This window comes from Eucalyptus grandis, chromosome 8, assembly GCF_016545825.1.
Source record: "Eucalyptus grandis isolate ANBG69807.140 chromosome 8, ASM1654582v1, whole genome shotgun sequence".
Lineage (NCBI taxonomy): Eukaryota > Viridiplantae > Streptophyta > Magnoliopsida > Myrtales > Myrtaceae > Eucalyptus > Eucalyptus grandis.
Window position 1 is genome coordinate 70235582 of NC_052619.1, and position 8103 is coordinate 70243684.

An 8103-nucleotide genomic window follows, 5' to 3' on the forward strand; every position below is an offset into this window, starting at 1 on the left:
CTTACTAATTGCACAATCAATTTATCTAAATCGCATCACAATTGACTAATAATTGCTAATTTATTCTAATCTAACAACCTAAGCATAATTAATTAAAACTAAACCAACCTTAAGCATAATTAGCCAACTAATCCGGGATTAGTGAGATTACTCACCAGAATCGCGCGCAAAATTTATCAATCGGGGACGACACGAGGAACGACAAACTCCAAAGCGGGTCTCGGGTTCGAGGCTCGCTTGACGGCCCAAAGCGGCCTTGAACAGGGCTGGAAACCCATTTTTCCAACCACTATTTTTGGCTGGACGAAGCTCGTCTGGCAGCTAGGGCGGCGAGGGGAGACCGGCGGAGGGTGAGGGGGACGCCGTGGAGGTCCGGCGAAGCCGGGCGGTGGTTGGAGTTGGCCGGACGGGGCGGAACGGGGCCGGGTCGTGCGGGGCGCTGCGGTGAACGACGGACGCGGGCGTGTGTGGACGGCGGGGGCGGCGAGCGGCGGGCTCACGGGCAGTCCCGGCTCCGGTGCGGCGGCGACGGGTGGGCTGGGCTTCTTGTCTTCGTGCACTGCGGCTTCCGCTCAAGCTTCGCTTTCTAGTTCGGTTCGTTCGAAGAAGAAAGAAGGAGAAGGAGAGAGAGAGAGAGAGAGAGAGAGAGAGAGAGAGAATAAGCTTTTGACTAGTCAAAGAGGGAAAAGAAAGAGAGAGTAGGCATGGGAAGGGGCATCCGTACGAAGGGGGGGAGAGGAGAGAAAAAGAGAGAAAAGAGAGAAAAGAGAGAGAGAAAGAAAAAGGAAAAGAAAATAATATTTTAAATAAGAAAACACCATTTTCTTATTACCTGTATTATTTTCCTTTTCTCATTCCCTTTTTAATTCCTTTCGATCTTCAATTTTTCCTCCGATAATTTCTTTATTGAAATTTTGGACTCGTCAACAATTTGACGGACGATGAGACAGGATCCTAAAAATAAGAATTATGACGCGCTTAAAATTCGATTCCCGAAATCAAGTTCAATTTGGTGGTTAAAAATCGATCAAACGTGATTTTAGTCCAATCCAACAAATTGAGTAGCTTTTAGGGATTTTAATGCAGATACATCCCTTAATGGCTTCACCCAATAGGTTAGTTAACTCATAAGTGATCGCTCGGAAAAAGGGCCATAGGCACGTCGACGAAATGCCCATTTCACTTTATCGAAACGTGGTCGAATTTCAAGATGTCACAACTCTTCCCTCTTATAAAAATTTCGTCCTCGAAATTTAAATCATTACACTTTGATCAAAAGGCGGGGGTACAACTGTCTCATTGACTCTTGATCTCCCAAGTCGTTCCTTCGACCGTGATGTTGCCGACCACTTTGACCAATGGGATGGTCTTTGTACGCAGAACTTGCTCTTTACGATTGACAATCTGGATCGGGCTTTCAACGTATGACACACGGTCATCCACGTCCAATTTTTCGAAATTGAGCACATGGGTCGAGTCAGGCTCGTACTTCCTTAACATCGACACGTGAAAGACGTCATGCACTTGTGCCAATCTTGGCGGCAACGCAAGACGATACACTAGGTTTCCGATTCTTTCGAGAATCTCAAACGGACCTACGTACCTCGGACTCAACTTGCCTTTCTTACCAAAGCATGAAGTTCCCCTCATTGGTGACACTTTCAGAAAAACGTGATCACCAACTTGGAATTCCAAAGACCTTCGACGCTTATCTGCATAACTTTTCTGCCTGCTCTGCGCTGTCTTTAATCTGTCTCTCATCACTGCCACGGCATCTACTGATTGTTGAACCAACTCTAGGCTTGTTATTTTCCTTTCTCCAACTTCATCCCAACATACTGGAGTTCTGCATGCTCTGCCATACAACACTTCAAATGGAGCCATCTTGATGCTCTGCTGATAACTGTTGTTGTAGGCGAATTCCACCAGATGAAGTTGATCTTCCAACCACTGGGGGTTCGCCCCAGTGGCCACCTTTCCAACATGGAAGGGGGAGGTGAGGGGTTCAAATCCCCACCTTCTCGGGGGATAGGGGTAGGGACGCGTAAGTTTGAGAGTGGGTTGCGACTCCCACGCCCGCAAGAGGCGGGCACAAGTCTGCAAGTGAGTGTAGAGTAGGAATAGAGTAGGACTGACCAAAAAAAAAAAAAAAAAGTTGATCTTCCCAACTTCCTTTGAAGTCTATTACACACGCTCTCAGCATGTCTTCAAAAGTCTGAATTGTCCTTTCAGACTGGCCATCCGTCTGAGGATGATACGCCGTACTATACTGAAGCTTTGTACCTAAAGCACTCTGTAAGCTCTTCCAAAAAAAAAAAAAAGCGGCAGTAAACCTCGGGTCTCTATCGGATGTTATCGTAACCGGCACTCCATGCATACGAACCACTTGACGCACATATAGGTCTGCGTGTCTATCCAGACTGAGGTCCTTTCGAACTGCAATGAAGTGAGCCGACTTTGTTAGCTGTCGACTACTACCCATTTCGAATCATTCCCCCTCGACTCCTTGGTAGTCCAGTCATGAAGTCCATCGCGATATGCTCCCATTTCCATTCTGGGATCGTGAGATGTTACAGAATTCCTCCCGGCTTGCAATGCTGGGCTTTTACTTGCTGACAAGTCAAACACTTAGCCATATGCTTGGCGATGTCCGCCTTCATACCTGACCACCAGTAGTGTTGACGCAGATTCTGATACATTTTAGTACTTCCAGGATGAATGTTATAGCTGCTACGATGTGCTTCAGATAAAATCTCTTCTCCTAGCTCTACATCGTCAGGTACAACCAAACGTCCACGAAGTCTCAGTACTCCATCATCAGAAACTTGAAAATCAGCCTTTCTTTTATCGGTATCCTCTGGAAGAATTCTCTGTACGTCTAGATCTGTCGGTTGAAGTTGCTTGATTCTGACTTGGACATCCGGCTCAATTCTGAAGGTGGCCATAAAACTTGAAAGGTGGCCTACCTCAAATTTGAATTCCGAATCTCGAGTTCTCTCGATTAAGTTCCACTCCTTAACCAAGATCCGTGCCACTGAAGACTTCTGACTCAATGCGTTGGCGACCTCGTTCGCCTTTCCCGGGTGATATAGAATATCACAGTCGTAATCCTTTAGCAATTCCATCCATCGGCACTGTCTCATGTTCAACTTTTTTTGAGAGAACAAATACTTGAGACTCTGATGGTCCGTGAAGATCTGAAACTTTTCTCTGCACAAGTAGTGCCTCCAAATCTTCAACGCAAATATGATGGCTAAGTCATACATCGGATAATTCAATTCATGAGGTCTCAACTGCCGGGAAGCGTATGCAACAACTTTGCCATGTTGCATCAGCACGCAACCCAATCCCCTAAATGACGCATCACTATAGATCTCGAATCCTCTAGGACCAGATGGAATCGTTAGTACAGGTGCGGTAGTCAGCTTTTCCTTCAACTCTTGGAAACTACGCTTGCACTTGTCTGACCATACAAATTTCTCGTTTTTCTTCATGAGCTTTGTCAAGGGCAATGCTAACACTGAGAAACCTTCCACAAACCGTCTGTAATAACTTGCTAATCTCAGAAAACTTTTGATTTCTAACACTGTTGTCGGTCTCGGCCACTTGATCACGGCTTCTATCTTGCTCGGGTCGACGGAGATTCCTTCTCCGGAAATCACATGACTTAAGAACGCAACACGAGTCAACCAAAACTTGCATTTGCTAAACTTAGCATACAGCTGATGAGTCCTTAAGGTCTGGAGTACTACTCTCAGATAATTCTCATGATCTTCATCACTTCTCGAATAGACCAAGATGTCATCAATGAACACGATCACAAACTAATCTAGATATTCCTTGAACACTCTGTACATCATATCCATGAATGCAGCTGGAGCATTCGTCAATCTAAACGACATCACTGTAAACTCGTAATGACCATATTTCATTATCACAAGATGCTCCATGAACTTACACTATTCATGTGGCATCAAACTCACACCTCAGCAACTAGTCAAGCACAACTATTGCTAGTGATTCTCCTCTCTTTCACTTTTACTTCAACAATTTAAGTTCTACCAATTCAACACAAAACTATGCTGCGCTGCTCTGATAAAATCACTTCCAACAGATTCTTTCTCTGATCGATGCAAGGTCCATTCTACTCCCATTCTTTTCACCATCCTAGTGGCGTTCTGGCCGTAGTGGCGATGTCTATGCTACCTTAGACTTCCACTGACAGTCCTTCACCTGATGACCATGCTGATCATCATCACAACAGGTTCTAGTCATACTCGGAACATTGGATTTATACATGCTTCCTTCTACCATTCCGACACCTATCTGGTGTGTCAGGTGAAAGCATGCATTCTTTTTGGTTGCCCCATTAGTCTGCTAGGACCATTCTCGACCAGATATCCTTGTTGGCTATACTCCAAAAAATTTCGCATCCTAGGAAGGACATAAGACCAATCTCCATCATCACGTCCGAAAACAACCTGATCTATTTGACTTGGTGCTGACTTGACTACCCCACCCTTTCTCGTGAGTGGAATAGAATACTTTTCTCTCGACCTCGGTCTTTTCCCTGACCGATTTCCATTTTTGCCTGAACTGGATCTATACCTCGGCTTGAATGCAATGACTCGCTCCCGAATCACATCTCCACTCTGGATCTCAGCAGGTGAAGCGACAACAGCGGTAGTGATAGCGACAACAACGGCAGCTTGATCCTGAGCTTGCCGGCTCGAACCAAATCCATAAATCATTTCATATATCCCCAAAAGATTCGCAACCCAACTTATCCGCCATAAATACTTTTCATAAAACATTTTCAAAAAATTTCAAGACCCGTCTCATAAATCAATTTCAAATCAAATACATTTCAAAAAGTTCATCACATATCAATATCTATATAACCTTCCATAAATCATCTCAAAGTAGAGCTTTTTGTGAAATGGTTTTGATAAATCCAAAACATGTAATATTTTTCAACTTCATTAATCAAACAGAACATATATTTCCACCAAAAATTCTCACACTATTCTTAAATATCAAAACGCAGTAAATGCCCGATCCAAATTTTATGTAACAAATATGTTTATTCATGACTCATACAATATCAATCATTTATCATTTTAAAAACATGAGCTTATAAATTCTTAGAAGAGATAGCACCACTCACCTGGGAAGTCGAAAATCAACTACGACGCTCACTCGAACCAACACACTCGAATCCCTAATAATTAACGGAAAAATATTATCAAAATGATGAGTAAAAAGGATATTCGCATAACGACTCATCTATACTAAGCCTATTTGTCGATAAAACGACACCTATGCACCACGAAAACTCGCATTTATCAAAAACCCATCAATTTCCCACAAGGCGCAGCCCATGTGCCAACTTTGTTGCGCCATAACTTCCTCCACAAAATTCCGTTTCAAGCCGTCTTACAGTCTTTAGAAAGCTCTCTTAACGTACAACAACAATCCCAATTCAGCCACCCCAAAACAGTACCGAAAACAAAAACAAAAAACAAAAAAAAAGAAGCTCGAAGCTTACTGTTCGCTACAGTACCAGCATGCGCCTCCGAATTCAAAATTCCGTTCCGGACAAACCGCAAGCTCAAATCACGATCCGTAAGATGCTATAGCTTCACAACATCCCAAAGTACCATTTCTATAAAAATATGCAGCTTAACGACTCAAAATCATACTTCGCTGCTTGATTCTTCCAAAATTCCGAATTTCAAGCCCTAGGTCCGAAATTACTCCGATTGAACGAAGGGGGAGCACGAGCGCTTACCGGGCGTTGCGTTACGTAGTTAATGTGGCTTGGCAAGGCTCCCATGACGAGAACACACAAAACCCTTTTTCTTCTTCTATTTCTCCTTCTTCTCTGCCTCTTCCTTTCTTTGAGCGAGAGCTCTTTGCTCTCCATTTCTCTCTCTCCTCCTTTTCTTTCTCTCTTTCCCTTTTATCTCTCCCTTTTCTTTTCTTTTTCCTTTTTCTTTTATCTCTGGCTTTTCTTCCTCTCTCTCTCTCTCTCTCTTCTCTTTTCCCTCTCCCGAAAACTCTCGATTCCTCTCTCCTTCTTTCTCCTTTTTATTTTATTTTATTTTTTGACTGGGTCAAAACCCATATTTTACATTCTCTCATCCTTTAAAAAATTTCGTCCTCGAAATTTAGATATACATTCATTACCAAACAAGTGAGAGTATTCTGTCGACCTCTTCCTCGAATTCCCAAGTGACCCTCTCTCGATATGATTTCGCTATTGAATCTTCACATATATTCTTGTTATCTTTTCATTGAGGATGCATCTCATCACCAACTAGAAATTCATGAATTACTCCATGCTTCAATCCTGCTACAACTTGGGCCTTTTTCTTTCTCTCTTTTTGTGTTTGTGTTCACTTCATGCTGCTCCATAATTCATCTAATTTCAAGCACATTATCTGAATTTCCTTTGGAAGCATATAGGGTTGATAATAACACGTGGAAACCATCATGGTCTAGCTGAAGCTCACCGAGTTTTCTTCCTATCCTCCCCCATTTTCAATGTCATTGTGCTTTCTACAAAAAAAAACAAGAAGGGTTCATCAAGTAGAAATATCAGGTGCCATAGGTATGCTCTCAAAGGTGCCAGCCAAAGGTAGAGACCACCCAACAGAGAACTTGGTTAGCTTTGGGATCATGATAAAGTCTAGAAGCCGTGACAAGTGAAGAAAATTAGACATTATACTTCATTAGCCAATCTGACTTCACACTTTTCGCTTCATGAATGTATGGTCCTTTGGTATAAAACAGTTTGTTGTACACTAAAAACTCAAACGCCGAGTTTGAAAAAGAGGATCAATGATGTAGAAATATGGTTTCTCTAACCATGCTAGATTGATACCGAATTGCATAAGCTCTTTCATCGCCTTGTAATTCCCCATTTCTTTCTTTCTTTCCTTTTTTTTTTTTCTAGCTTCTGAAAGCTTACCACTTCTACCAAGCCCACTTAACAAGGCTATGCAAGGTAGACTGTTTAGTTTGCAGCTATACCTTTCCATCTACTTAAGCAGCTTTCTAGCTTGATCCACTTTACTTACTCGACAAAACCCAATGATAATAATGGTATATGTCACACATTTGGGATACAACCCTTCAAGGACATCTCGTTCACTATTTCTTTTGCCTTGCTAGATTCCCCTCCTTACAAAATGAATGAACTATGGCACTATATTCCACTTTGCCAATTGGAAACCTCTCCGTTTTGCTTCCATCAATGTAGCACCCCGAACCCTTTGCAGGTCGCCACAAGCACCGATGTTACATCTTTCAACCCTTTTGTTCTACACTTAGAAGAAGCGTCGTTATTCACAGGCATTTTTTTTTAAAGCGGTCCCAGCGCGACTCACTAGCGGAAGCAAATTAAAGCATCACCATCTCTCCCCCTACCAACCATGATACCAATACACACCACTAATCACCATAATTTTTATAGACAAGTCACGACACTTTATTTACATATATTTTCAAGATGGGACTACTTTTGGGTCGGTACATCAAAAAGGAAAAGCTAGGACTCAGCCATGTCTAGCCTAAAACCTCAAAAAGAACCCTCGACCCTCTACATCACATGTGCACAACCCCCATCATAAGTGTCGGCTAACTATCCCAAAAAGAAACAGCCCTACTTGTCACGCATAGGTCTCACACCCAATCCGGTGCGTCAGGCAGCGGCGGTGGCAGCATCCCTCTCATCACCCCATCACGACGAACGTGGACAGAGACAAACTCCTGGACAATCGGGCCCCCAGCCAGGCCTATGTCGTATGAGACAAAACAACGCACACGTATATATGTCAGTCCAGACACAGAAGGACAGCTGAACTCCTCACACTCTACCTCGACGTCAGACGGTAACCCATAAAATGCACCCCGCGCGACGGCAGGAAGCGGCATACTACTAATCTGAAATGTTGGTCCCCAAAAGGGGTGAGTACAACCACTCAGCAAATAAGGAATCCAATAACAACTCAATGCATCATGCAAATCATACATGCATTGCAGGCGTTACTTACCTTGAAACCATGCGCATACTATCATGCATCATCATATCAATTTATA